Below are 27,578 nucleotides of genomic sequence, written 5' to 3'. Positions count from 1 at the left end.
TTTTTAGTTTCACTTTCACAGTCAGTGCAAACAAGCAGCTTTTTTTCTTTGTTTGGTCTTTACCTTGACTTCTACTTCCTTCTGTTACTGGAGCAGCACCAGGATCCCATCCTCGTCGCCAGTGTTATATCCTTGGGGCATCCGGTTTAGGAAGAAATCACTTGAGGCCAGAGAGCAGACAGCTAACCAAAACCTCCATTTTATTTACAGAGACAGAGAGCTCACTCAGCCGGTTGAAACCGGCTGAGCTATCCCTTAATAGTCTAACTCAGTTGCCATAGTAACAAAACCCATGACAACCAAATACACAACACTGCATAGGGAGAATGGGATTGGCTTTCAAAGGGTGGCACTGTGGGGAAGGAGCTTTCATTGTGAAAGAAAAGGTAGGGGACAACCCACCACTTCTCAATGTCTCCTTTGTCCAGATTTTCTTGGTGAACAGCTGGAGGGCCCATGCCTGGCAGTGGCTGTCTGTACATGACCCAGGCATTCCGCCTTAGTATGAGGTCAGCTTGGGGAATCACACTGAGACTGAGGGGAACCCATATCTGCCAGGACTATGGAAGTGGGTGGTGACAGAACATTAGGGTAGTCTGACAGGCCGGGTTCTGATATGGGTGACAGGGAGTGGTGGCAGCAACAGGAAGGTTCAGAGGGGGTCAATGGGTCATCTTTCTGTGGGGGAGGAGGTCAAGGGCAATATGACTTCTCTCTGTCAAAGAGGGGACATAGACAGGAGGATACGAGATGGAAACTGGACATCAGACACACTGAGATTGAGGGCAAAGATGCTAACAAATGGAATATATAAGTATCCATGTTACCTGAAAGACTTCAGTATTTTAATTACTAACTTTTCATTGAAGATAAATGGAATTGATGACATTACAAGGCATTTTCTTAGACCAGTTATAAAAGGGAGGGTATCAGTTATTAAAGATAAGGGAATATAGCAGAGTTAAAGTGGTATGTATTATGAGCTACAGTAAGTATACACAATGTTAGTTATAAATATTATATCAATGGATTTTTATCAGTTCATTCTATTTTTATCCATACTTCCTTAAATTGTTCCGCTGTTAAGCTAATGCAGGAATCAGGTCATTTATCTTGATTCTTTTATTCTTGGCATCCTCATTTAGCAGAGTGGTTATTTGGTTTTGCAACCATAAAGCCAGATTATGAGTCCCTAATTCATATTGATGTGCAGTTACTCACCTAAATAGTCCCACTGAATTCATTGGAACTAGTTATGTGAGTAACCACACATCAGTGAGAGTAAGGGTCTTGCAGTCAATCTGGCCCACAGTGATTAAATGAATTTATTATTAGCTGCAGTGCTTGTTAAAGTATTCTATGTATTGTTTATATCTTGGTGGAGGAGGATTAGCATTTAAAGGCCAAAATCCTGTTAGCAGCACACAGTGTGAGTAAATGAGCTTTGAACTGGAGCTCCTCATCTCAGTCCCATTTATTGTACTATCAGGGATACAGTAGCCCCTGTAGATCCTGCAGGCCTTTTTTATAGCATGCTTAATGGCAGTTGGATCCAGCTGGTAACAGATCCACATGTCCTCTTTTACTCAAACCTGGGCCACCCCATATTACGCCTCCAACCCTTGCATTTTGGAATAATTTTGATTCTCTTAATTTTATGTGGCTGCATGTTGGTGGAAGTGCCCAAATACCATTGCAATGGGTGCAGTAGGTGAACCTAGACAGAATGACTAATCTATTTAAAGCAACTGCAATTAATATAATTAGGAATCTTAATTTTGAAAACTATCTACAAGAAAACTACCCCCCGTAGGGAGGCTCCTGTGAGTCCTTTGATAATACACACAGCCCTTGAGCCTCTTGAAGGCGAATCTCATTCTTCATTTTTTTTTAAAAGGAAATCTCTAGTACATTTCCTTGTGACGATAGACTTGAGAGTTTTAGACAGTCTTAAGGGTGGAAAGGAGCAAGCAGCTGGCCTCCACTTCTACAGCAGGAGGCTAAGGGGGGACCCTAAACATCACACAAACACACACTTTTCATGTAAAGCGAGTCAGGGAAATATAGACTGCATGTTAAGAATCTCGTTGTGAACACACCCTTGAAATCTTCAAGCCAGCCCTCCACACACTCGTCTGACCTCTGACCATGGCACACACAAATTGGTTACACTGATGTGCAGCAGCTAAATATTGTTCCCACCAGGCCACATTCTATTTTTAAAATGTTGGGCCATCTGTGAGGCTGGAACTGAGCCAGGTGCTGCTCACTCAAAGAGCTGTTGTACCCTTTCTGCACTTACCAATGACTTGGCTACAGTCGCTGCTGCAAGGGAAACTCTCCAACTATATCTTTCACCATTGACACCTTGAAGGATATAGCATGGAGTCCTCCCAGAGAACTGGTAGTTCTAATACTGGTAGTTCTAATACTGCATGAGGAGGAGGAGATGAAATGGAGACAAGATGTTGCTGCACTGTGTGGAAATCCTACAGCTCTTGTAGCTCACTTTTGCCCCTGTCTCCCTATATTTTGTTCAGTTTGAAGGGCTGGTACTTGGAAATAACCTGGAGCCCCGTGACCTCCCAAATCCTTCATGCTTGCTTGGGGAAGTTGATTGCAGTCAGTAGAGCCTTGCCCACCTCAGTACCAATTCTCCAACCAGTTACCCAACCCACCAACAGAAAGGACATGTATTGCTGACTGATACAGAAAAGTTTAGAATGAAAACCCTTTTGGTAGCATATCACCACTATCTTGTGTTTCCTTCTGTCCCCATTAGATTCCTCCATTAGATATTTTTAGATGCATTATCAGTACAATTCAGCTCTCACGTTTGCCTTGAATGAATAAATATTATGTTCTGAATGAGTCACTAGAATTTCAAAATTGTTTACTGCATGTGCTCAATTTTGGCTTTGCATTTAATCACATATTTTTATAAGACATGAGTCATTAATTTACAAAGCATTGTACTGTTGATATACAATATAACAACACATCCTAATGATGTCTTTTAAGTAATTTCTGAGTTTACCTCAAAAGCCATATTTACTGTAATTAAGCTCTTTGCTATATGAATGTGATGATAATCAGAAAAATAACAGTAATTACATCAATAGTCTTCGAGTAGAATGGAAGAGCTTGTAGAATTCTGTCTAGGCTGCACTAAGCTGTTGGATCTTCTCTGTTTGTTCCCTGTGCTTTAGTTATTGGGAGTGCATGGAGGGGAGGTGTTTTTTTCTTTGTCTTTTAGTTACTGATCTGTTGTTGATAACTGTGATGCTGGCAAACCAGGTACCAGTTCTTGCCAAGGCTTTAGATCTCAGTTGAGCACTGACAAATTCATTGCTCCCCTGTGTGCTAGTATGGTTAAGATGAGTATTGAACTTATAACAATGTGTTTAGCCTTCATGAAATGCTTATGAGTTGCCGCATGCATTAATCTCACTTATAAGATCTTTATCACATGCTTAAAAGGTAATATTTGTTTTTTTGCTTGATGACTGTTAAAATGTTTGCTCTGAACTTGTGAAACCAGGCAGGAGGGATCATCCTCTAATAATCAAAAAGGCCTTTCAAGATTAAGTGGCCCATTGTAGGACATCATAATACAAACACTTTGCTAATTGCCCTGCACATCCATGAATAGGATATGGTCAAAAGGGCTTTTTCCATCAGCTTAAATTCTGGAAAAAGGATATAAAGACAGGGACAAGAAAATTTTTACTCTCTCTTCCTTTGGCTGTTTGGACTCTCACAGATCCAGAGCTATGAAACAGAAGCAGAGGTCCCCAGGGTCAACCTGGATTAGTCCTAAAAGACATTCAGTACTGACAGATTGCTCCAACTCTGTCACCTTTTGGAACCACAGCCTATAACTAATTTATGTATATATATTTTCCTGCTTTAGCCTATAAATAACTCTCTCATTTCTTTTTCATAGTTAATACATTTTAGTTAGTTTACCATAGGATTGGCTACAAGCATTTTCTTTGGTGTAAGGTCTGAGGTAAAAACTGACTTGGGGTAAGTGACTAGTCTCTTGGGACTGGAAGAAACCTGAGTCTTTTGTGATATTTGGTATATAGCAGTGATTGGCAACCTTTGGCATGCGGCGCATCAGGGAAATCTGCTGGTGAGCCGAGACGGCTTCTTTGCCTGCAGCGTCGGCAGGTTCGGCAGATCACAGCTCCCACTGGCCCAGTTCACCATTCCAGGCCAATAGGGGCTGCGGGAAGTGGCAGCCAACACATCCCTCTGCCCGTGCCGCTTTCCGCAGTGCCCAATGGCCTGGAATGGCAAACCGTTCTGTTTGCTTTTTTGACTGCCTCGATGACTCCAAGATCTTTTTCCTGATTTGTTGTAGCTAAATTAGCCCCTATCATATTGTATGTATAGTTGGGGTTATTTTTTCCAATGTGCATTACTTTACATTTATCCACATTATATTTCATTTGCCATTTTGTTGCCCAATCACTTAGTTTTGTGAGATCTTTTTGAAGTTCTTCAGTCTGCTTTGGTTTTAACTATATTGAGCAGTTTAGTATCATCTGCAAACTTTGCCACCTCACTTTTTACCCTTTTCTCCAGATCATTTATGAATAAGTTGAATAGGACTGGTCCGAGGACTGACCCTTGGGGAACACCACTAGTTACCCCTCTCCATTTTGAGAATTTACCATTAATTCGTACCCTTTGTTCCCTGTCTTTTAACCAGTTCTCAATCCATGAAAGGACCTTCCCTTTTTTCCCATGACAACTTAATTTACGTAAGAGCCTTTGGTAGGGACCTTGTCAAAGGCTTTCTGGAAATCTAAGTACACTATGTCCACTGGATCCCCCTTGTCCACATGTTTGTTGACCCCTTCAAAGAACTCTAATAGATTAGTAAGACACGATTTCCCTTTAGAGAAACCATGTTGACTTTTGCCCAACAATTTATGTTCTTCTATGTGTCTGACAATTTTATTCTTTACTATTGTTTCAACTAATTTGCCCAGTACCAACGTTAGACTTACCGGTCTGTAATTTCCGGGATCACCTCTAGAGCCCTTTTTAAATATTGGCATTACATTAGCTATCTTCCAGTCATTGGGTACAGAAGCCAATTTAAAGGACAGGTTACAAACCCTAGTTAATAGTTCTGCAATTTCACATTTGAGTTCTTTCAGAACTCTTGCGCGAATGCCATCTGGTCCCAGTGACTTGTTAATGTTAAATTTATCAATTAATTCCAAAACCTCCTCTAGTGACACTTCAATCTGTGACAATCCCTCAGATTTGTCACCTACTCCTCAGATTTGTCACCTACACCTAGATTTCCTGATCTACTTACATATCTGGGGTTTTAAATGAGTAGCTTCTAGGTATGATACTGACGATTTTTTCATACCTGTCCCAAGTGTCTTACAGTATAGCTGCTGCCCTGTCTGCCTCTCCCGGGGAGAACAACAGACAGACAGACAAAAGGGAAGTCTTTTCTCAATTTAAAAAAGTTTTAGCCTTCCCATTGGCTCTTTTGGCCAGGTGCCCACTCACTTCTTTTTACCTATGCATAGCAGTGAGACTTTTTAACACTTTTCAGGTAGAGCAATTAGAGAACAGCTACTAAGAAGGATTTTATAGCTACTGGCTGGCTGGGTGTCCACAAAAGGAAGCTCCACCCCCCCCTTCATTTATCACAACAGGGGTTGAAGACCTCTTCACCTTACCGTCTGTGCTACAGAATTGCACTGGTTCTGCTGCCCAGGGAGCTAAAGGTAAAAAGGAGAAGGCATAATTTACACCCTAATAAAGCTGAAGAACTTAAAAGTTAAAACTGAATCCTATACTGAACCACTGCAGCAGCATGGTTAAAGCTACTAAAACCATGGAAAACAGCATTTTGTACAGGGGTAAAATAATGGTTTTCCCAGCTTATTCCTCATTAATATTAAAAGGTTTAAAAATATTTTTGTTGGCCTTTGAGTCAATTGATGGCCATTTTGTATCCAAGACAGGAATTCAATAAAATACATGTAAAAGCCACAGTCTTAAAAATTATATTTACCCACAAATGAATAAAGAGCTAGATCCACAAAGGAATTTAGGCTTCTAACTGCCACTTTAGGAATCTAAATTGACAATTTAGAGTACCAAAAGGTGACAGTGTTGAAGTAATATACTTCGATTTCTGTATATACCACACAAAATTTTGATTAAAAAAACTAGAATGCAGCCAGTTATTGGGAAGTGGCTAATAAACTCTCTCTCTCTCTCTCTCTCTCTCTCTACAGCTGGAGAAAGAATGAGTGATATCTACAGAGTTACTTAGGCACCTATGCCTCAATTTTGGCCAACCCACAAAACTCCTGTTAGGCTGCTGCCTAATCTTCGAGTAGCCTGAACTTGCTTGGTGCCTATGTTTGTGCAGTAAATGTTCCCTAAATGCCTATGTTTCTGACTCTGAATATGCACACTGCTGCCTCACTTTAGGGTCCTAGGCACTTAACATGTACCTAAGCTCCAGAGTGAGCCATAAACCAGGTGAAAGATAGGTTCTCAGCTGCCTTAGCCTATACCTATGCTACAAGGTAGGGGTGTGATCCCAAGCTCCCATAAACATACTCATCTTAGTTGTCATCTGAGCTAGCAGGCTAAAAATAGCAATGCATCTGCACTAGTATGGGTAACAGCAGAAGAGGTAGCTAGACACTGCAAGTACAAACCCACCTGATTCCCATGTGTATATTTAATTGGGGAAGCTAGTCTGTACCACCACTCACTGCTGCCCAGAAAATCCCCTTCTGTCATTGTAGCAACTGTCTATATTACAGCTGCATAGCTGCAGTGTCACTGCTGTGCTACTTTAGTGCTTGTATATAGTAGGGTGACCAGACAGCAAATGTGAAAAATCGGAACAGGGGTGGGGGGGGGCAATAGGAGCCTATATAATAAAAAGACCCAAAAATCGGGACTGTCCCTATAAAATCAGGACATCTGGTCACCCTAGTATATAGACATACCCTGAGCATCAAAATGGCTGTCTTTTTTTTTGTGGATCTGAGACCCTAGTTACTCTTTCTTCCCTAAGCAGAGGAGGAAAAGTAAAAACAAATGAAACCAGATTAAGGCTTTCCTATTATTGGGAGATATTAGTCTCTCTCTTTTTAATTGTTACAATTGGACTATGTTGTGTTGTAGCTATGTCTGTCCCAGGGTATTAGAGAGACAAGGTGGGTGAGGTAATATCTTTTACTGGACTAACTTCTTTTGGTGAGAGAGACAAGCTTTCTGTGTAAGTTCAAAAGCTTGTCTCTCTCACCAACGGAAGTTGGCCCAGTAAACGATAGTACCTTACCCACCTTGTCTCTCACAGATGAGCTACATCATTTTAGAAATTGGCACATAATTAATTGAACTTCACATTGTTATGGTTTGAATCTATGTCCAGGTGACACCATATTATATTTTCTCTACTTGACCTGACAACACTTTCTGTTACAAAAAAAGCTGGATGAGATGTACATGATGTGTGCCCTTTAAGTGACATGCTTTTGTACTATTAATTAATACTCTGAGGTTGTTTGTGTTTAGCCATCAGCTTCATCTGGGGCAAACAACAAGGTATGTCACAAGAGCACAGATAAGGAGAAAGTATACTTATATATAAATGTTTTGTGGTTTGGAATTGAACTGTAAACCCATTCTGACTTTAGGGGTAGGAACAATGCACATAATGGCAGAGCATGTGTGGAAACAGATAGAGGTATTAGGCCTTTCTGCAGAAAAATCTTAGCAGGAAAGGGTGAAAGGGGGGGAATACTCAGAAGCCTCTGTTAAATTAAACTCACTGGCCCCAATTTGTCATTGCCTGAGTGTTCCTTTGCAGCTAGGGTGGGGTGTCACAAGGGCAGACATCCTCCGATTCTGTACCCTTGCAATGCCCTACCACAGACATTGAAGCAAACATGCAACTTGAGAGCTCTCTAGTCTGTGTTGGGGATTGCACTGGTCCCTGGATGCTCCTGCCATGTGGAGGTTCAAGCTGTTTCACCTCTGTGTCCGCAACAGTGAATCTGCCCTACTGAGTTTTGCTGCATGTTCTTTTCCAGGAAGACCCCCATGGAAGAAGCCTGGGGTAAGGCCTATAAACTCAACATTATTTCCAAAATGTAGGCAAGTCTTCCGGCTTCCATGTCCTCTCTTCATGGAGTTATTTTGCTTTGTGGTGCTCCCACCACTTCTTGATGGTATTGGCTTTAATTTGCATTCCTGCCCTGTGTTTGAACAAAGACTCTCCTCTCTCTTATGAGGTACAGTAGTGGGCCAAGGGGGGGTTAGAGTAACATTAACTGTAATAGCTAGCTACTAAAATAAGGGTCATCATTCACAGACAGCAGATGGTTCCCCCCAGACCTGCTGCCTCCTATTCTCACCACACACCTTCCAACCCAGAGAGCCCAAATTCCATTGGGTCATATTATAGGAACCTCTGCATTTATATATTCATAGATTTTAAGGTCAGAAGGAAACATTTTGATCACATAGTCTGACCTCTTCCATAATATAGTCCAGAAAATTTCACCTAGAAATTCTGCCATCAAGCTCATCCCTATCTTTTCATAGAGCTGGACCATATATGCTTTTAAATAGACATCAAATCTGAATGACAGAAAAGTCAATACCATTCTTAAAGCAGAATCCTTCCTACAGACCTCCCTTGGGATGATTGGCTTTGCATTCTCTTGTGTCTAAATACCAGACTTAGCCCAGTTCTTCAAGAAAGAAAGGACAGGATCTATAAATTCTTCCCTGTCTCATGCTGAGATCCATGAATAAACTGAAACTTATGGATCTTCTTCTCTCTGTGTGTTTAAATCAAAGGTATTTTTGCTGGACCATGATGGCATGTGTGTCCTTTTAAATGTGCTGTCTTTTCTCTGCAACATTTATCTGGGAGAAAATAGCTTACTATCATTAAGATTGTTCACCTGTATGCTTTATTAAAAGAATGCTCAAGCTTTTGCAGTGACAAATGTCATTTATCAAATGGCCTGTGCTTTGTGTACAGGGCTACATTTTGGGGGGAAAAGTAATATCTTTTGATACGGGCTGACAGGAGCTCATTTTGTAAACATTACAAATGGATGCTCACAAACAAGCAAGTGGTGCTTACCTGGAATGAAAAGGAGATAAGTCCAGCTGACAAGAGAACAGAAATCTAATTGTCAAATTACTCAAATGGATTATTTCGCTGGTCAATTAAAAGAAATTATTTGCTGCTGTGACCTCTCTAAATAATGGTTGGCCAAAGAAAAATCAAAGAATTCCTGGCAGAAGATAATGAGCAAAGGTATTAATTTAATAGTCAGAGCCCAGAACAAGACAGATTGATTTATTGACTCTCTATATAGGTAGGCTAGGCCTTTGAGCTTGCATGTTCATTTAAAAACAGCCCTATCCTTATAGCTGTGTAAAGAACTATTTTTCTGAGGATATTTTGTATCCAAGGTTAATGCTCTATATCTGTTACCACAGGAACCTCAAACAGCAGGTTGCAGTTTAAAAAAGAAAACAATATATTGATATGACCTTACAACCTTCAGTACTGTCTGGATGCGGCACACAAAGGTAACTTTTTAATGGAAATTACAGAGTGTTCCCAACTTGCATTTTGTTTTTGCTTTCGTTTTTGTCATTAGCTTATAGAAAAGAAAGAACAGAGAGGAGGGAAAAATATTCAGTGCCATAGCAGATATATTATTCATGTTTATGCAGCATACTCTTGATTGATGACTGTATGTGTGTTTCATACTTATATTATAACCTGGTCAGTCCCGAATAGATGAACAACAGTTTGTTGTGGGACCTAGTAGCTGGGTTCACTCACACACTTCCAAATCAACTGGATCTGGGCCAAGTCTTGTTCTTGTTCCTAGCTCTGGCTCTCAAGGGCACATTTCCAGACTCAGACACTTCATCAGACCCCTTGCTTGGGACACCCAAGAACATGTGCTTCAGCCTTCCTCAAACAAATTCCTACCCCACTTCTACCACCAATTGAATATTCCTTCAGAGTTCCAACTAGCTGTGGGCTCTCTGACTTCTAGTTTAACCCTTTTTGGGGACAAACATGGCAGGAAAGGAAGGAACATAGGCTTAGCCAAGGATTTTCCTAACCACAGAAACTTTACTTTTAAACATAAGAGTTACAAGTTACAGACCTTTGCCAAATAACAAGAGTCCTGAGAAGCATCCTTTCCTACTCTGACATCACCCTTTCTGAGAGTCCAAGGTCTTCAGGATTTCAGGATAGGCAGAGTCCCATCCTGTCTCTCTTTCTCCAACCAGTTCTTTTGTCTGGTGGTGATGGACAGCTCCCCTCACAGAGAAGCATTCCTCCTTCCCTTAAATATAGTCTCTGTCCCTTTTTGGATGTGTTCCATGGGTATGCTTGTCCCTTCCCCCAAAAAAAGACTCCTGTGTAGGATAGTCCATTGTTCCATGGGGATTGGCTAGTAGTTGAGAGATAATCAAAGTCAATGGCTCTTTGACTGATGTCTTCTCAGAGATCATCCTTCTATGACAGTGGTTCTCAAACTTTTGTACTGGTGACCCGTTTCACACAGCAAGCCTCTGAGTGTGACCCCCTGTCACAGGGTGAGCGCAGGCTCTCCCACTTTTGTGCCTGCGCCCTGTATTTAGGCTGGTTTAATAAAGAGTGTTCACTCCCTCTTTTGTTGAATCCCCCCAGTGTCTTTAGTCACAGTGCTAGTGCAGTCCCAGATCCCCCAACAGTTAGTGCCCCACAGACCCACCCCAGGGTCTCCTGGCCCTTGAGGCTTCCCTATTGGCAAGGAGACAGAGATACTGCCCTCCTTTCTCCTTCCAGGCTAGCCTCCCCACTGAGGTTTGCCCAGGGCTTTTATAGCCTTCTCCTGCCCCAGCCCAGCTGTCACTACTTAGCCCAGCATGTTCGTCTGAGCCAGCCCTTGTTAGAGCTTGCAGCTGGGCTCCCTGCTGAGCACCTGCATCTCTACACCTGGCCTACTGGCCAGAGAGCAGGCTGTAGCCAGCATTTGGCAGGGCTTTAAAGAGGTTTTACCCCTGCTCTGCCACATACCCCTTATACATTAAAAACACTTTTAAATATATTTAACACCATTATAAATGCTGGAGGAAAAGTGGGGTTTGTGGTGGAGGCTGACAGCTCGTGACCACCAATGTAATAACTTGGTGACCCCCTGAGGGGTCCCGACCCCCAGTTTGAGAACCCTTGTTCTAGGAGATGTTAAGCCCCTCCCAAGGGAGGGTGGCCATTTGGAATGCCGTTCAATAAGCTTGCCCTTTTAAATTGCCTGGGTGGGCCTCAGGGCTTCTAGGCGTGCACGATCACTCTGGGGCCGGACCCCGTGCTTTGGGGGCCCCACAAGCCAGCACAGGGTCAGTTCTGGAAGTGACGGATTCATCACTTCTGCTCCCTCTCCCCCGCACCCGGATGGCCCTGGCTCTGGCCCTGGGGCCTGGAATTCCTGTCAGGAGGCCTGATAATGTATCTGAAATGAAAACTGAAGTCAAATGGGAATGGTTAGGAATTGTACAACAGAAAGCAAAGGAAAACAATCAAGATCCAACTTATACTGTAATTTGAATGTGAATATTTGCAGAATCCACTCAGTAATGCAAAGAGAAAAAACAAAGATGAAATGAAATATTTAAATAAGAAGATACAGGAACTGAAGAGGATTGGTTTAAAAGTGAAAAGGAGAGATTAAATTATTTAGCTCCTTCAGAAAATGAAAACTACAGGCAAGATTTTAAAGGGACACAAATGATTATTTCTTCAGCTTTTTCATCCCTTAAGCATGAAATAGTCTGAAATACTAGAATTAGTGGTTTACTTTCAAGCTAAATACTATATGAATTCCTTTGCTATATGCAATTATAACTGTCTTGAAATTCCAGATACAGAATGTTTGTAACACATTATAATGAAGGGAGTCTCTTATCCTTGTAGGCTGCACTTAAGTTTTACTTCCACTGATTCATTCTTAATTATTTCAAGGTGAAAAAAAATGAAAAAGCATGTCTAACCCATAATTTATTTACAGGTACCGACTCATTAATTAAATAGTACAATGAAAAATTTGACTTGATTGTATCCTATTAAAAATGTGACACTATGTGTGTTAATATTCAATTCTTGGAAAGTGCCCAAATTATATCTTAGACCAAAACAGAATTTCATCCCTTTATTAAACAGTTTTAAAAAGTTGAATTTCTTATATCGTTTTTGACTGCACCGTATAATTTAAATATTAACTCTGACTCAGTTATCAAATTCATTCTGGGGCAATTCCTCAGTTGGAATAAATCAGCATAGCGTTATGGAAGTCAATGAAGCTACACTGATCTCCCACAGCTGAATTTCTGGCCCGGAAAAAATATATATAATTTCAGAAGGTATATTCTGAAACTAACAGAATGGAATGAGAGAACTACAGATGGTTCTGAGATTCCTCTGTACCTTGAGTTTCTTAGCCAACCCTCACTGTTCAACTGATCTTGTGTACAAGCGGCAGAACAAGTTTGGGAACCACTGGTGTAAGCTGATGTTGCTCAATTGACTTGAAAACAAAAGAAGCTATTTCAGTTTGAACACCAGCTGAAGATCTGATCTGGTCCATAACCTTTATTGGGTGTTCTGAAGATCTAACTTATCTGAAAGGAAGAATCAAATTATTAAAGAAAAAAATTAACAGCAATACAGAATTAGTTAGATTTCCCCCTACCCTCCTCAAAAGCCCCCTTCCCACAATATATCAAAGACATACCCAATTAGCAGCAACTCTCACAGCAGTGATTGCGAGTTGATGGCACACAACACTTCTTTGGAGGCACTTGATACCTTGCAAGGTCAGTCCCTTGGACTTCACAATAAATGCAATGCATATTAACATAAATAGCTGGGGTAGTTTGAGGTAGTTTGTGCTCTTATGATATAAATGTTGCCTCAGGAAATGGAAAGAGTGGTTTTTATCAGGGATGGTAACAAGCATGATTATTTTCCAATGAACATGGGAAGAGTGAGCTGATGCCTGATCTGTGCCATTTTTCCAGCACCTTTTAAATCCCCTCACACATCTTTTCCTAAGACGGTGGTGTGTTTTTTTTTTAATATGCTTATATTCAAATAGGGTTTTAATGAAGGGAACCATTCAGGTAACTTGAGCACTGAAGGGATGAGTATGCATGTATCAGACATGAAATGCAAACAGTAAGTGAGTAATTTTAATTATGCATGAGCATGAATGGGTATTTAATGAAACAGAGCTTAAGGGTTTTTATTCTAGTTGCTATTGCAAAATGATTCCCATTTAGGATAGAAGTTATATTATAGGAAAAATCATGATAGAAATTCAAATCCTAATAATGTTAAACACTATGTTACAATGAAAATGCTAATAGTAGCATGAAAGTAAGAGAGATAATGAGAATAAATTACTTGAATTAGACTTAAATTAACCACAGATAATGTAAAATTGTAGATCAAAAGCTAGATTATTGAAATATTATTCTTTTACCACAAGCACTCTGTTGGAAATCCTTTCAAAGAAGTTTAGTTTTAAAAATAAATCTTTATGCAAGTTACTATCTATAAACAAGTTGAGCATACCTGTAATATTGGGTGAAATTTCTAAATATTTATCTGATGCTTTCATTACTAAATCACTCTAATCACTACTAAAACAAATAACATATTGTGATTATTTCATAACTACCCATGATGCCGCAAAGAACAAGCAGAAAGAGAAATGATTGGATAAAGCCATTAGTAGAATGTGTCACTTTATAATTCATTCCAGAAAGATACAGATCACAAATGCTATTATGTGGTATTATTATATAATAAAATTGAATAAATGTCAAATTGTTTATTTTGAGTTGGCAGTGTTATCTTTCTTCAAAGACAACAGACACGTAAGTATTGTTCCCTTTTAGAAGTTTTTGGTGTCATGCCAGAGGGTCAGGTTGGCATGCAGTTTAACACAGTATAATACAAGAATCAAACAGTAGGCCCCAGTTCAAAACAGCACTTAAGCATGTGCTTAAATTTTTTCTCTATTCAGGACAGCACGTAAGCTTATTCTTGCCTTCAGCAGGATTTAAGTAGATGTTTAAAAACTCTCTTGAATCATGGCCCTGTTGAATAGTTTTTGATCTCAGTTAAACCAGCATAAGGCTGTATTCCATTTGCGGTTCCTCTCAAATGAAATATGCATAAATAAAGATCAGAATCTGGCTCTGTGATCTAAAGATATAATCCTGGCTCTATTGAAATTAGTGGAAGTTTTGACATTAATCTTATTGGTATCAAGATTTCATCCTACATCTTTAAGTCAATGGGAGTTTTACCTGAGTATGGACTGGAAATATAATCCTGTTCCCACTGAAGTCAAATGATAAACTTCCATTGACTTAAAGGGTTCTATTACTAGGCAACACAACTGACACATAAGCAAAACTTAAAGACAACTACATTTTCTTTTTAGGTCAGGCCTTCGCTAACATTTCAGATAGCTGGTATCCAACTTTAAAAAAAACATTTCACTAAGTCTGAATAATGTTTAAGAATATGAGCTTGTTTTGTGTTCCTTGATACTTTAGTATCTGCAACATCTTAACATTGATACTTGCATGGTTGAATAATGCATATTTATGGTTTCACGTAAGCTAGATTTATGAATATTTATGGACAAGCAACCTTATTAGTATATGCTGGATAATGAATATGAGTGAATACTTTGTTCACAGGAGTACAATATGAGATGAACATAGATATTTTCATTAGGAAAAGACAATGAGTACCCAGCACTTTAAGATCAAAGCAATCTCTTGCAGGAGATGCCACCTTTGGCACCTCTAATGTAAATATTGTTAAATTGTTTTACTATAAGTCCGCTTACTTTGCCCAGGAAGGTTATGGTGGTTTGTTAGTTACACTGACCTTTTATTTTTTCCAGGGCCTCAATAGGTACAAATTTCATTAAACCAAATATTTGATAACAACCAAAGTAAAATAATTATGTTTTGCATTCAGTGAATTAACATTGTCCCTTATCTCTATAAGCTTCTAATTTTATGACTTTACATGGCAGATTTAATCCATATTAGTTCCCATATCAGGCTAGATGACAAATGTCAACCAGGTTCACACATTATAAGCAAAAATGAACCACAGAACCCTCCATTACATATGTATAAGAATGATTTCCATAAATGTGTCACATTCAGAAATGTTTTACAGCTAATTCCTCAGCATTAGACCGGGAGTAAACAAACTGCATTAGCATGAAAAACGGTAAAAAAAAAAAATCCTTTAAGTTTTCAATGTAGGTCACTATAGATTAACACTCATTAATGCTTCCTGGAGAAAAAGAATGCAAAATGTTTTTTTCATCAGCATTGGATTTTTTTTTCTTGCAAAATGGAATGTGGAATGACTAGAGCTTATAAGGAAGGACCATTTCATTTACAATTGTTCATCTTATCTATGTTGAAACAAAATATTTCCATTCAGTCAGTCCTTGTGTATTCTGAAAGAACAAAGCCAGCTAATATTCTGCAATCATTGAAATTAGCGATGAACTGGATGACTAAGTCTTTTCCATCTCATATTTTTGTATTTTTTATTGTTCTTCCAGGACAATATATACAGTAGCTTATACTTTTAATTTTAATTTCTATTATAATGCTGCTGAAAACCTCCATTCATTAGTTGCTCTATGAGTACAAAAATTTTTTAAAAGGTGTAGTATCTTTGTAATGTATCTCCAGATCTACCTTGCAAGAAGTGTCACTTACTCTTTCAGATGGATGTTCATCGTGTTACATAAGCAAAACTGTTCTCGGTATAACTGTAGTGGAATCAGTCTCTTTAAAAAACTACATCCTCATCTTTGAGTATCTTCCATAAGATCAACTGGAGCTGCATTAAGACATTTTAACCTAGGAATAAAGCTGAAGGAAACTATAAGTTTACACTATTTGAATGCTCTTTAAAATTGCTAGAAACCATTGTTCATTCCCAATTATCTCTAACCCAAACTAGAGCAACTTCCTGCTGTTTGGCCTTACAGTCTGTCACAAGACAACCTTCAAGCCCATCTAACATGCAGCTAAGATCATCTTCCTCAACAACTGTTGTCTCCACCTATCTCTGAATTCCTGCATTGGCCTAAAATATTCTTCTGCATCAGATTCATAGACTTCATCCTTGCCTTCATTAGAATCTTTGTATTGCTACATCTTGGACCAAATTTTGTCCTGTGTTAGGACTACTTTGTTCCACTGGGAAACAGTACACATTAACATTAACATTAAAGCTGCCCCAAAATAGCTGAGGAATCTTTTTGTGGTGTACTGAGAATACAAGAGAGCTTGCGTGTATAGGGATGGGCAGGGGCAGCTCTAGCTTTTTTGCCACCCCAAGCACGACAGTCAGGCAGCCTTCGGCGGCTTGCCTGCAGGAGGTCCCTGGTCCCATGGATTCGGCAGCTTGCCTGCCGGTCCCGTGGCTTCAGTGTACTTGCCACCAAATTGCTGCTGAATCCGTGGAACTGGCGGACCTCCCTCAGGCGCGCCACCGAAGGCTGCCTGACTGCCACCCTCGCAGGGACCGGCAGGGTGCCCCCCCACAGCTTGCCGCCCCAGGCTTGGAGCGCTGGTGCCTGGAGCTGCCGCTGGGGATGGGAGTGGTTCATCACATGGCATTCCAAGCCAGAGCAGGGTACAGTAGCCTTTAGACATCTCTTACCTGTGCTTGGCACCAATTTGCCCTCCCAGCCAACCCTAAGATTGTGGAAGGTGGATTAGATCCACCTTTGCTTCCTTCCCAGCTGCATTGAACTTTGCTCCATCGCATCCAGGGACTGAACCCCTTGCCTCTCATCTCCCATCTCCTCTTGTGTCTTACACTCCCATCTTGACATGTCTTAATTCTTTCTTAGCCTATTCCCCCAGAAGTGACTTAGATCCAGAACCTCAAAGGTATTCAGGTACCTAAATCCCACTGAATTCCGTGGAAGTTAGGCACCTCAATACTTTGAAAGCCTGGGCCTTGGTGCCTTTTCCCATGTCAACCCCCACACCACAAAAATAGATCCTATATGTCAGTCATCCTCCCTTTCCTCCCTCAAACCCCTCAAGATCCCCTCCTTTCAATTAGCCTCACATGCTCAACTCCATTTCCGTGTCCATGTCCAACTTTGCTCCCTTGGTCATTAAAAGTAAATAACATTAACAACAACAAATGCAAAGTATTGTTCATTTTATGAAGAAGCCAACTAGATGTTTATATAAAGAAGCATCTGGAGAGCTTTACAGTAAGCCTTGTCTTGATTGCCTTTATCTCTGTGCTTACAATCCTATGCTCTCCTCATATAGGGCTGGATTCTGATTCCACTGAAGTCATGGCGGAGATGGAGGGTTGCCATCGTCTCCAGTAAGAACAAGAAGAGTTACATAGAAACTCCTTGAAATACTGACTTGTCTTTTTCTTAAAATTCATTTTTGAGGTGACACCAGCACATGCCACCATGGAAATAGCTACCCCTACTACTAATAATCTTCAGATTTGTCCAATCCATTTATTCAAGAATTTGTGAATTTGGCAACAAATGAAATTTTACTATTATGAAGGCAGCAAATTTCCATCAGTACCAAATAAATTTCTGCAGTAAAGAACAGAGAAACAGGGCCTCCTAAAGGAGAATGGAAAGTAGCAAACTGCCTGGTCAACAGTGAACTAAAAGCAGAGTCAGGTAGAGTTATCATTTATGCTCCAGCCAAGCATGGAGGAAAATTCTGAGATTGAAGAAACAAAAAATTGTGGAGAAAATAGTCACAACAAGTCTCTCTCTTTAAAGCAATTAAAGAAGAAAATATTTTAAAAAGTCAAAGGAGTAAAATTACAATCTAGCTGGACTTCCTTAAAGTAGAATTGAAGTAAAATATCTGGTCATACTACAGTAACAGAGAAAAGTAAGAATAACATTTAGTAAATTGGAATCCTGCTTTACAAAAAAGATCACAGTAATGGACTTTGTCAAGCTTCTCTAATTAATCATGACAAGTTTTCCTATACTTAATATGCATCTTCTCGGACTCCCAGAGGGGAATAAAGCTGAAGATGATATTGAAAAGGTACTAAAATACTTTCCACTGAATTCCAAACAACTAAGACCTAGCCTTGGAGTTTGCTGAATCTTCTCAACTACCACTGAAATTAATGGGAGGTGAGGGGACTCAGCACCTCACAGGATATGCATAAGTTATTGAAATGGAGAACAGATTTCCATCACAGTGTTCCACACCATGCGGCTTGTTGCTTAAGATCCCCAGATTGCTTCAAGCATAGGACTTGACCTTGCAAGGTGTTGGGTGTCCTTGACTCCCATTGACTTTGATGTGCTGGGTCCTGCAAAGTAATGAGGCCCTTCTTCTCAGTGCTGAGCACCCTCTTCTCCAACTGTTATCAAAGCAATTTGAGTACTTTCAGCACCTTACAGGATAGAACCCTAGTGATTATGGCCTTAATGCACATTGACCAAGTATAATTCAGCTAAATTATGTCTGTTGACAGATTACCCACCTGAGGGCGACCAAGTCAGATGAAATTTCATAGAGGTGGAAAAAAACTGATATAGAACATGACACTGGATACTCTGTGTTCTTTCCTGCAAAACTTTGGGTTGAAATTCAAAGGACACTTTCATTTGCTACTGAATCAGAAGTAGTCCTGAGTTTCTTGGAATGTAATCTGCTATGATACAACCAACATGGCCCCACTTACTGAAAAAAAGCTTGTAGAATCTCTCTCACACATGTGAAAAAAATTGGCACCAATTCAGCAAGGTACTTAAGCACATGCATAACTTTAAGTACCCAAGTATACACATTAGCTTTGACAGGATTGCTTAAAGTTAGGCACATACTTAAGTCTATTGCTGAATCAGGCCTTTTATCATGAAGATAATGAAGAATGAAGCTCTATTGTGCTTGTTGCTGATCTGTGCATGTTAGTATTTCCTTGGTAATGAAATAATTGGGAAAAACTTTGAAAAAATGAATTCACACACAGGAAAATACAGTTAATTAGGACTGTCAATCTGGGGCACAAGGAAACCTTCATTTTTAATTGTTAATCTAGTATTATTCATTTGGCTTCAGCAAATGGCTGGGAATTTGAATTTAGAGAGTTCGTATGCCCTTATTAAAGGATCCTTATAACACTTAGGTGCCTTTGAAATAAGGTGGATAGATCCTTATTCCTTTCTCACTCACACCAGTTTGTATCACAATGGACTGACTTGGCTCTGATCCAGGAGAGTATTTAAGCATGTGCTTCACTTAAAGCAGGATTGTCATTTGCTATGGGGTAGTTGCCTTTCCTCCTCCCTCTCCCCCCTCAGGCTTTTCATAGGTCTATATGCTCCATTACGACTTCCACTTTCTGCCTCCCCAAGACTTTCAGGGTATAACAACATATAATATTCCCTAGGCTGACACAACCTTCCTCAGATGCCCACCCCAGAATTTTTCTGAAATGACACTCCTTTTTTCAGGGACATGAGTAATTCCGTCAATGTCAATGAGACTATTTATATGCCTAAAGTTAAGCAAGTACTTTTTGTTTGCTCCTATATGAGAAGGATGTATATCCACATGTAAACAAATTATTGATGGAAAACTAAGCCAAAGAAATGCTTCATGGTAGCATTTTCTGAAACACTTCCAGTTCCACACACAGGATCACTTAGACATGGAGAACTGCAGGGTCACAGAACGTGGATGAGATGGTGAAGGGAGGAGTTAAGGTTTATTAGGATCTGGGGAACCTTTTGGGAAAGGAGGAGCCTCTAGAGGAAGGATGGGATCCACCTAGATCAAAATGGAACTATATTCAGAGGTTTAGGCTGTATCCCTGAGCGTCTTGGCTAATAGCCATTGATGGACCTATCCTCCATGAATTTATCTAATTCTATTTTAAACCCAGTTGTACTTTTGGCCTTTACAGTATCCCATGGCAACAAGTTCCACAGGTTGAGATGAGTTTTTTAACTAAGGACTGACAGGGTGCAGAGGAGCATACAGTTTGAACAGAGACATCCCTTAGTGGAGGATCTATTACCATGTATTTTCTATATTTAATAAAGAGGAGAGTGTAAAAGTTGATAAAATATAGGTAGGAATTGAAGAGAAACAAAGTCAAATGAAAAAAAAAAGTCCCATTCAATTACATCAGATAATGGCATACAGCTAAATAGTGACAAATGTTATAAGTGCTTGCATACAAATGCTAGAAGTCTAAATACGAAGATGTGGGAAGTTGAGTAGCTGATATTCAATGAGGATATTGATATAATAGGCATCAAAAAAGCTTGAGGGAACAATGATAATCAATGGGGCATAACATTACCAGGGTACAAAAATATATAAGAATGACAAAGTAGTTCATGCTGGTGCGGGAGAGGCACTCTATGTGAAAGAAAGCATAGAGTCAAATATAGTCAAAATCTTAAATTTATCGAACTGTACCATATAATTTTGCATAATAAGAAAATAGCAGTAGGAATGTACTGCCGACCACCTGACCGGGATGGTGAAATGGTTCAGGAGATTAGAGAGGCTATAAGAATAGAAAACACAATAATAATGGGAGATTTCCACTATCACCATATTGACTGGTTACATGTCACCTCAGGATAAGATTCAGAGAGAAAATTTCTAGACACCATAAATGACTGCTTCTTGGAGCAGCTATTCCTGGAACCCACAATGGGAGAGGCAATCCTTGATTCTTGGCTTTTGTAAAGGGAAATCATGCCACACCAATCTGTTAAAGTTCTCTGAAGGGGTCAACAAGCATATGGACAAAGCCAGTCTAGTGGATATAGTGTACTTGGAGTTTCATAAAGCCTTTGACAAGGTCTCTCATCAAAGGCTCTTGAGCAAAGTAAGCAGTCCTGGAATAAGAGGAAAGGTCCTCTCATGTTTCAGGAGCTGGTAAAAATACAGGAAACAAAGAGTGGAAATAAATGGTCAGTTTTCAGAATGGAGAAATAAATAACGGTGTCCCCCAAGGGTCTATATTGGGACCAATACTATTCAACATATTCATAAATGGAAAATGGAGTAAACAGCGAGGTGGCAAAGTTTGAAGACAATACAAAATTACTTAAAATAGCTAAGTCCAAAGCTGACTGTGAAGAATTACAAAGGGATCTCACAAAACTGGGTGACTGGGCAACAAAGCAACAAAATGGCAGATGCAATTCAACGTTGATAAATGCAAAATAAAGCACCACTGAAAAACTTAATCCCAACTGTACATACAAAATGATGGGGTCTAAAGTAGCTGTTACCATTCAAGAAAGACATCTTGAAGTCATTGTTGATAGTTCTCTGAAAACATCTGCTAAATGTGCAGTGGAAGTCAAAAAGCTAACAGAATGTTAGAAACTGTTAGGAAAGGATAGATAAGATGACAGTAAATACCATAATGCCACTATACAAATCCATGGTATGGCCACAGCTTGAATACTGGATGCAGTTCTGGTTGTCCCATCTCAAAAATGATATATTAGAATTGGAAAAGTTACAGAGAAGGGAAGCAAAATGATTAAGGGTATGGAACATCTTCCATGTAAAGAGAGATTAAAAAGATTTGGACTTTTCAGCTTGGAAAAGAGTTGACTAAGGGGGTATATATTAGTAGTCTATAAATTTGAAAGTGAATACAAAAATGTTATCTACTCTTTCATATAATACAAGAACCAGGGATCACCCAATTAAATTAATAGGCAGCAGGTTTAAAACAAACCAAAGGAAGTACTTCATCTCACAATACACAGTCAATCTGTGTAACTCAGTACCAGGGGATGTTGTGGAGGCCAAACTATGACTGAGTTCAAAGAAAAATTAGATATGTTCATAGAGGATAGGTCCATCAATGGCTATTAGCCAAGTTGGTTAGGGATGCAGCCCCATGCCCATAGTGTCCTTTGCTCCTGTATGCTAGAAGCTCAGAGTGGACAAAATGGGATGGATCACTTGATGACTGCCCTGTTCTGTTCATTCCCTCTGAAGCACCAGGCATTGGCCACAGGATACTAGTAGATGGACCATTGGTCTGATCCAGTATGGCTGTTCTGAAAGAAGTTAGTTCCATGATCATTCTTCTCTCTTACAGGGAATAAAAACAACAAAAAGGATGGAAGTTTTTGTTATGGTTTTTTTTCCCTCATGTTTCTTCTTTTACTGTGTGTTTGCAAGGATGTGAGGAATTTACTGTAACAAATGTGATGTCAGTTTATCCAAAGCTTTTTTTTTAGTATTAATAGTGAGGTGGAGGAGAGAGAGGCAAGCCTGAGAATAAAAAAAAAAAGAACATGGGACTTGGACCTTTGTCAAGTCCAGCTAGCTCTGAACTTTACTAAAAAAATCAAGATTCAACACAAAGGTGAGATGATGAAAATCTTAAGTTTTTAGTTTTAAAGATGACTGACAGTATTTGCAAACTGAGGGCCAGGCCAGAATGTGAACCTCACACTCACAGTGGTGAGCAGTTAGTTTTAGGAATAATCCCATTAAAGCCAATAGGACTACTTGTGTAACTACTCATCAGGAGAGCATGCAGTTCACAAAGTGGCCTTTAGAACCCTATGCTCTAATCTGAACATTTTCAAGTAATTTACACATAACCATGTACTTCATTTTATAGTAGGACAATGGCCTTCAGAAAAAAATTAGAAGATATGAGGTTAGGCATAAGGAGGTAACAGAGTCTAGGGTGCTTGGGGTAGGTGTGTGTTTGGAGGGAATGCTGGCTTGTATCCTGGTTTCCTGGGTGGATTCTGCAGTAGGTAGATGCTGAGAAAGAGGAAGTGCTATTTGGTGTGCATCCTGGGATGTCAGATAGTGCTGTTTTTTGCTGGGGTTGAGTGAGTTCAGGGATGTCTCTGAGTACTGGAGTAGATGGGCAGATCCTGTTTGGGAGGAAGCATATATAGCTGAGGAATTAGTGCAGGGGTCAGTAAACTCTGGCACACGGCTCCCCAGGATAAGCACCCTGGTGGGCCAGGCCAGTTTGTTTACCTGCCGTGTCAGCAGGTTCGGCCGACCGCGGCTCCCACTGGCCGCGGTTTCCCGTCCCAGGCCAATGGGGTCAGCAGGAAGCGGCGCAGGCAGGGGATGTGCTGGCCGTGGCTTCCCGCCACCCCTATTGGCCTGGGACGGCAAACCGCGGCCAGTGGGAGCCGTGATAGGCCGAACCTGCCAACGCGGCTGGTAAACAAACTGGCCCAGCCCACCAGGGTGTTTACCCTGACATCCGTGGGCCAGAGGTTGCCGACCCCTGAATTAGTGGCTAGGGACTGTAGATGATAGAGATGTAGCTGAGTTCTCTCTAGAGGGAAGGGGTCAGGGCTGGGTGTCTCTGTGGCCTTGGATCTGGCTAGGAGGCAGGGGCTCCTGCTAGGTCTTTGGAGCAAAGTTTTGGTTTGGGAGCTGGTAGGAAGAGAGCTTCATTAGATGGGCAGGGTGTTGGTCTTGGGTCTGACTAGGGCATCCTGGAGCTAGTACTGAGCCTTCTTGCCTTATGTCCCCCAACCCAACTAGCCTCACAGCTGCAATACCACTCCACATCCCATCTGTCAGCCGAACTTCCTAGCACTCACAAAGTGGAGCTCTCCAGCTAACCAGAAAATAGCATGCAGTCCCCTCAATGCCCTTGGCTGGTCCTACCTTCTCTTTATGTCTTATTGGTTACTAACACAGATGTTCTTCTCAGTACTAGCGTTGTATATTTGTGGATTATCTTTGCATGAAGAGGGGAATTCGCTTTTTGGGGACATTAACAATGTGTATAACAGATTGTCTTCTTCCCATTACAGATTCCCCAGTCAGTTATCCATTAACTATTCATTGAGTAAATATATAGCTCTTGACTCTATATACCAGGAGTCGGCAACCTTTCAGAAGTGGAGTGCTGAGTCTTTATTTATTCACTCTAATTTAAGGTTTTGCGTGCCAGTCATACATTTTAACATTTTTAGAAGATCTCTTTCTATAAGTCTATAATATATAACTAAACTATTGTTGTATGTAAAGTAAATAAGGTTTTAAAAATGTTTAAGCAACTCCATTTAAAATTAAATTAAAGTGAAGAGCCCTCTGGACTGGTGGCCAGGACTCGGGCAGTGTGAGTGCCACTGAAAATCAGCTCATGTGCCGCCTTTGGCATGCGTGCCATAGGTTGCCTACCCCTGCTATATACCATACTGTAACAATTTCTAAATGGTGGTTATTACTGTAAGTTTAAGATCCACATTTCATAATGTCCTTGTTTTGTACTTATCATTAGCTTGTTTAAATCTATTACAAATTGTTGTGTAAGTATTTCTGTTCTATAAAAATGCATTAGGAAAACAATAAGATTAGATAGTTAAGCACCAAAAAGTCAAGAAGTGCCAAAAGTAAAGAATGATTGTACAACCTGTGCTTAATGCTCTTTATATCTATGCATGATGATACACACTTCAATTTCATGATCACATCCTTTTGTTTTGGTAAATTCCTTGCCTCATTCATTGCACATGTTAGACAATGCATAGCAAAACAGGAAGATATGCAACATTTATTTTTCTGCAACTTATTAGAATGGAAGAGAAAAATGGCATTGAAGATGAAGTGCTATCAACCCACAATAAATAATTAGCTTTTCTATGGATATTCAGTTACACTTATTTTTAAATATACCTTATTAAATTATCTGTAAATATATAACCATAGTCTGACTGCTAAGGATAAAAATAATGTAGTAATGTTTTACACATTATACTATTTTTCCTTAACATTTTAACTATGGCCCCCTGCTTCATTTACTGTGCACCATTTAAACTGTGCTCTGAATAAGGTAGGACCTTTTAACTATTATTCATATTACCATATGATGTAGGAGTCTTAGTCATGGACGAGGACTGCATAGTGCTAGGTGTTGTACAAACAGAGAAGGAAAAAGGAGACTATAATTCTAATATTTGCAGTGTCATTAAATACTCCAAGTGGGGCTGACCAAAAATAATTTTTATGTTGAGAAAAGTAATACTTTTTTTATTTTTATCTAAGTGCAGAATCTTTAAGGGATGTCTGTTTTTTATTCTGCCATATAAACCACTTAAATTATTCTTGGTTTAGTAAAAAAACATTGATTTCAATCTATAAGGAAACAGAATTTGATAAAGAATGAAAGTATATTCATTTTTAACAAAGCATTGCTCCCGTGAAGGATACAGGAAGACTAGTCCCTCTCTTCAGGTTTGCCTGTATCTGTTGAATCAGCAATTCAGTATTTATCTTTTGCATTTTTAAATGTCAGCTGCACCTTTAAGGCTGTATTATCTTTTCTAAAGATTCTCTCTACAAATTAGGGGGAGGGGGAGGAGGAGGAGATGATGTGCACCAGAGACCTCTAAAACCTGGAAAAATATTTTCAAAATTACCATTATAATGGGACTTATAATAGTTCAAGACTCCCTCTAGCCTCAGTCATACATTTATGAGGTCATCGTGTAAGAATTTGCTTGCTCTCTATATTAAATAAACATGAATATTTTCTTTCTTTTATAATACTAACAAAATGTTTTCTACTTATGTGTCAGCATTTGGCTTATGGAGTGGATAGACATTCTTCTATCCCCAGAGTGTTGAGAGTACTAGAGTGCCATAGTCCCTATCTTTAGGCAGAATCCTCAATGCAAGAAAAAAGCCTGTGCCATGTTAGCATCTCTTAGGTCAGGGCTGACATCTTCTCCAAAGTTCATATGTGACCTTAGCACTGCTGTTGGATGCCACATTTGGATTTTCCTCCTTTGAAAATAAAATCTCCATTGTCTCCCGGGGAAGACAATCAGCACATGTTCACCAATACCAACAGCTAAATTATAATGGGAGGCTAACCAGCGTTCTGTTTATTTAAGAGTGAGAGGCAAAAAATAAAAAAAAAACATCAGGTAGTCTTATTTGTGTGTGACAAAACTGAAGCAACTGCGCCATTTATGAGCCAGAAAAATAACTTACAACATTTAAAATGAAGTTACCACTATCCCATGTCATAGTCCATTTTTGTACCTGTCACTAAGTTCCTTGCCTTTCCCCCAGTTTTTAACAAGCTCCCCTAGTCTGAGCAGTGTCCTCTCATCTCCCTAAATTGGAAAGTTTTACATACATCTCTCTTAATATCATCTTTTCCCTTCTGTTCTTACAGGTTCATTGCAGACCTGTCTCGAAACCACATTCCTGAGGCGTGTAAAGCTTCTTCATTTTGCCCTTTCTTCAGAGAGTCATCATATAAAGAGAACTTATTTCTGCTTACTGGCTCACTATGCCTCTACCCCTCCCTCCAACTTGCCTTTTCTCAAAAAAGCATATGCAATACTAAGTCTGCAATACCCAGGAAGGACAATAAGTATTAGCAGAAAATGGTACTGGAAACACAAGCCTGGAGAAAAAGCAGGATCTCATGATTTATATTGAGTTCATATAAAACTAATGAAAAAGAGTGTATACAGACCAATAAACTTCCCCAGTACATAAGAACATAAGAATGGCCATACTGAGTCAGACCAAAGGTCCATCCAGCCCAGTATCCTGTCTACCAACAGTGACCACTGCCAGAAGGAGTGAACCTATCAGGTAATGATCAAGTGATCTCTCTCTTGCCATCCATCTCCACCCTCTGACAAACAGAGGCTAGGGACACCATTTCTTACCCATCTTAGCTACCTCCATGAATTTATCTAGTTTTCTTTTAAACCCTGCTGTAGTCCTAGCCCAGGGATCAGCAACCTTTGGCATGCTGCTCACCAGGGTAAGCACCCAGGCGGGCCAGGCCGGTTTGTTTACCTGCCGCGTCTGCAGGTTTGGCCAATCGCGGCTCCCACTGGCCGTGGTTCACCGCTCCAGGCCAATGGAGGCTGCAGGAAGTGGCAGCCAGCACATCCCTTGGCCTGCGCTGCTTCCCGCAGCCCCCATTGGCCTGGAGCAGCGAACCACAGCCAGTAGGAACCACGGTCGGCCGAATCTGTGGACACGGCAGGTAAACAAACTGCCCCAGCCCGCCGGGGTGCTTACCTTTGTGTGTCGTGTGCCAAAGGTTGCCAATTCCTGTCCTAGCCTTCACAACCTTGTCAGGCAAGGATTTCCACAGGCTGACTGTACACTGTCTGAAGAAGAACTTCCTTTTGTTTGTTTTAAACCTGTTGCCCATTAATTTCATTTGGTGCCCCTTAGTTCTTATATTATAGGAGCAAGTAAATAACTTTTCCTTATTCACTTTCGCCACACCATTCATGATTTTATATCCCTCTATCATATTCCCCCTTAGTCTCCTCTTTTCCAAGCTGAAAAGTCCTAGCCTCTTTAATCTCTCCTCAAAACCAAAATAGTCTGCTGGACAACTGAGTGCTTGAAATAACTTATTTCTTCCTTTATACCAATCTGTTTATCACCCCTACCCTGAGACTAAGCAAGGA

General features: G+C 40.1%; 1 long non-coding RNA gene across 2 annotated transcripts in view; it reads left to right on the top strand.

Annotated features, from left to right (window-relative positions):
- Positions 1-379: 379 nt before the first annotated feature.
- Positions 380-27,578, top strand: part of LOC120379651 — a 49,141-nt gene continuing 21,942 nt past the window's right edge. For both annotated transcript variants that reach the window (XR_005587539.1, XR_005587540.1), the window contains exons 1-4: positions 380-509; positions 6,279-6,575; positions 8,097-8,122; positions 9,523-9,615. This is a non-coding gene — a long non-coding RNA (uncharacterized LOC120379651). The remainder of the gene's footprint in view (positions 510-6,278; positions 6,576-8,096; positions 8,123-9,522; positions 9,616-27,578) is intronic.

The sequence above is a fragment of the Mauremys reevesii genome, linkage group 1 (assembly GCF_016161935.1).
Source record: "Mauremys reevesii isolate NIE-2019 linkage group 1, ASM1616193v1, whole genome shotgun sequence".
NCBI classification, from domain to species: Eukaryota; Metazoa; Chordata; order Testudines; family Geoemydidae; genus Mauremys; species Mauremys reevesii.
This window is presented reverse-complemented; position numbering and strand designations above follow the sequence as displayed.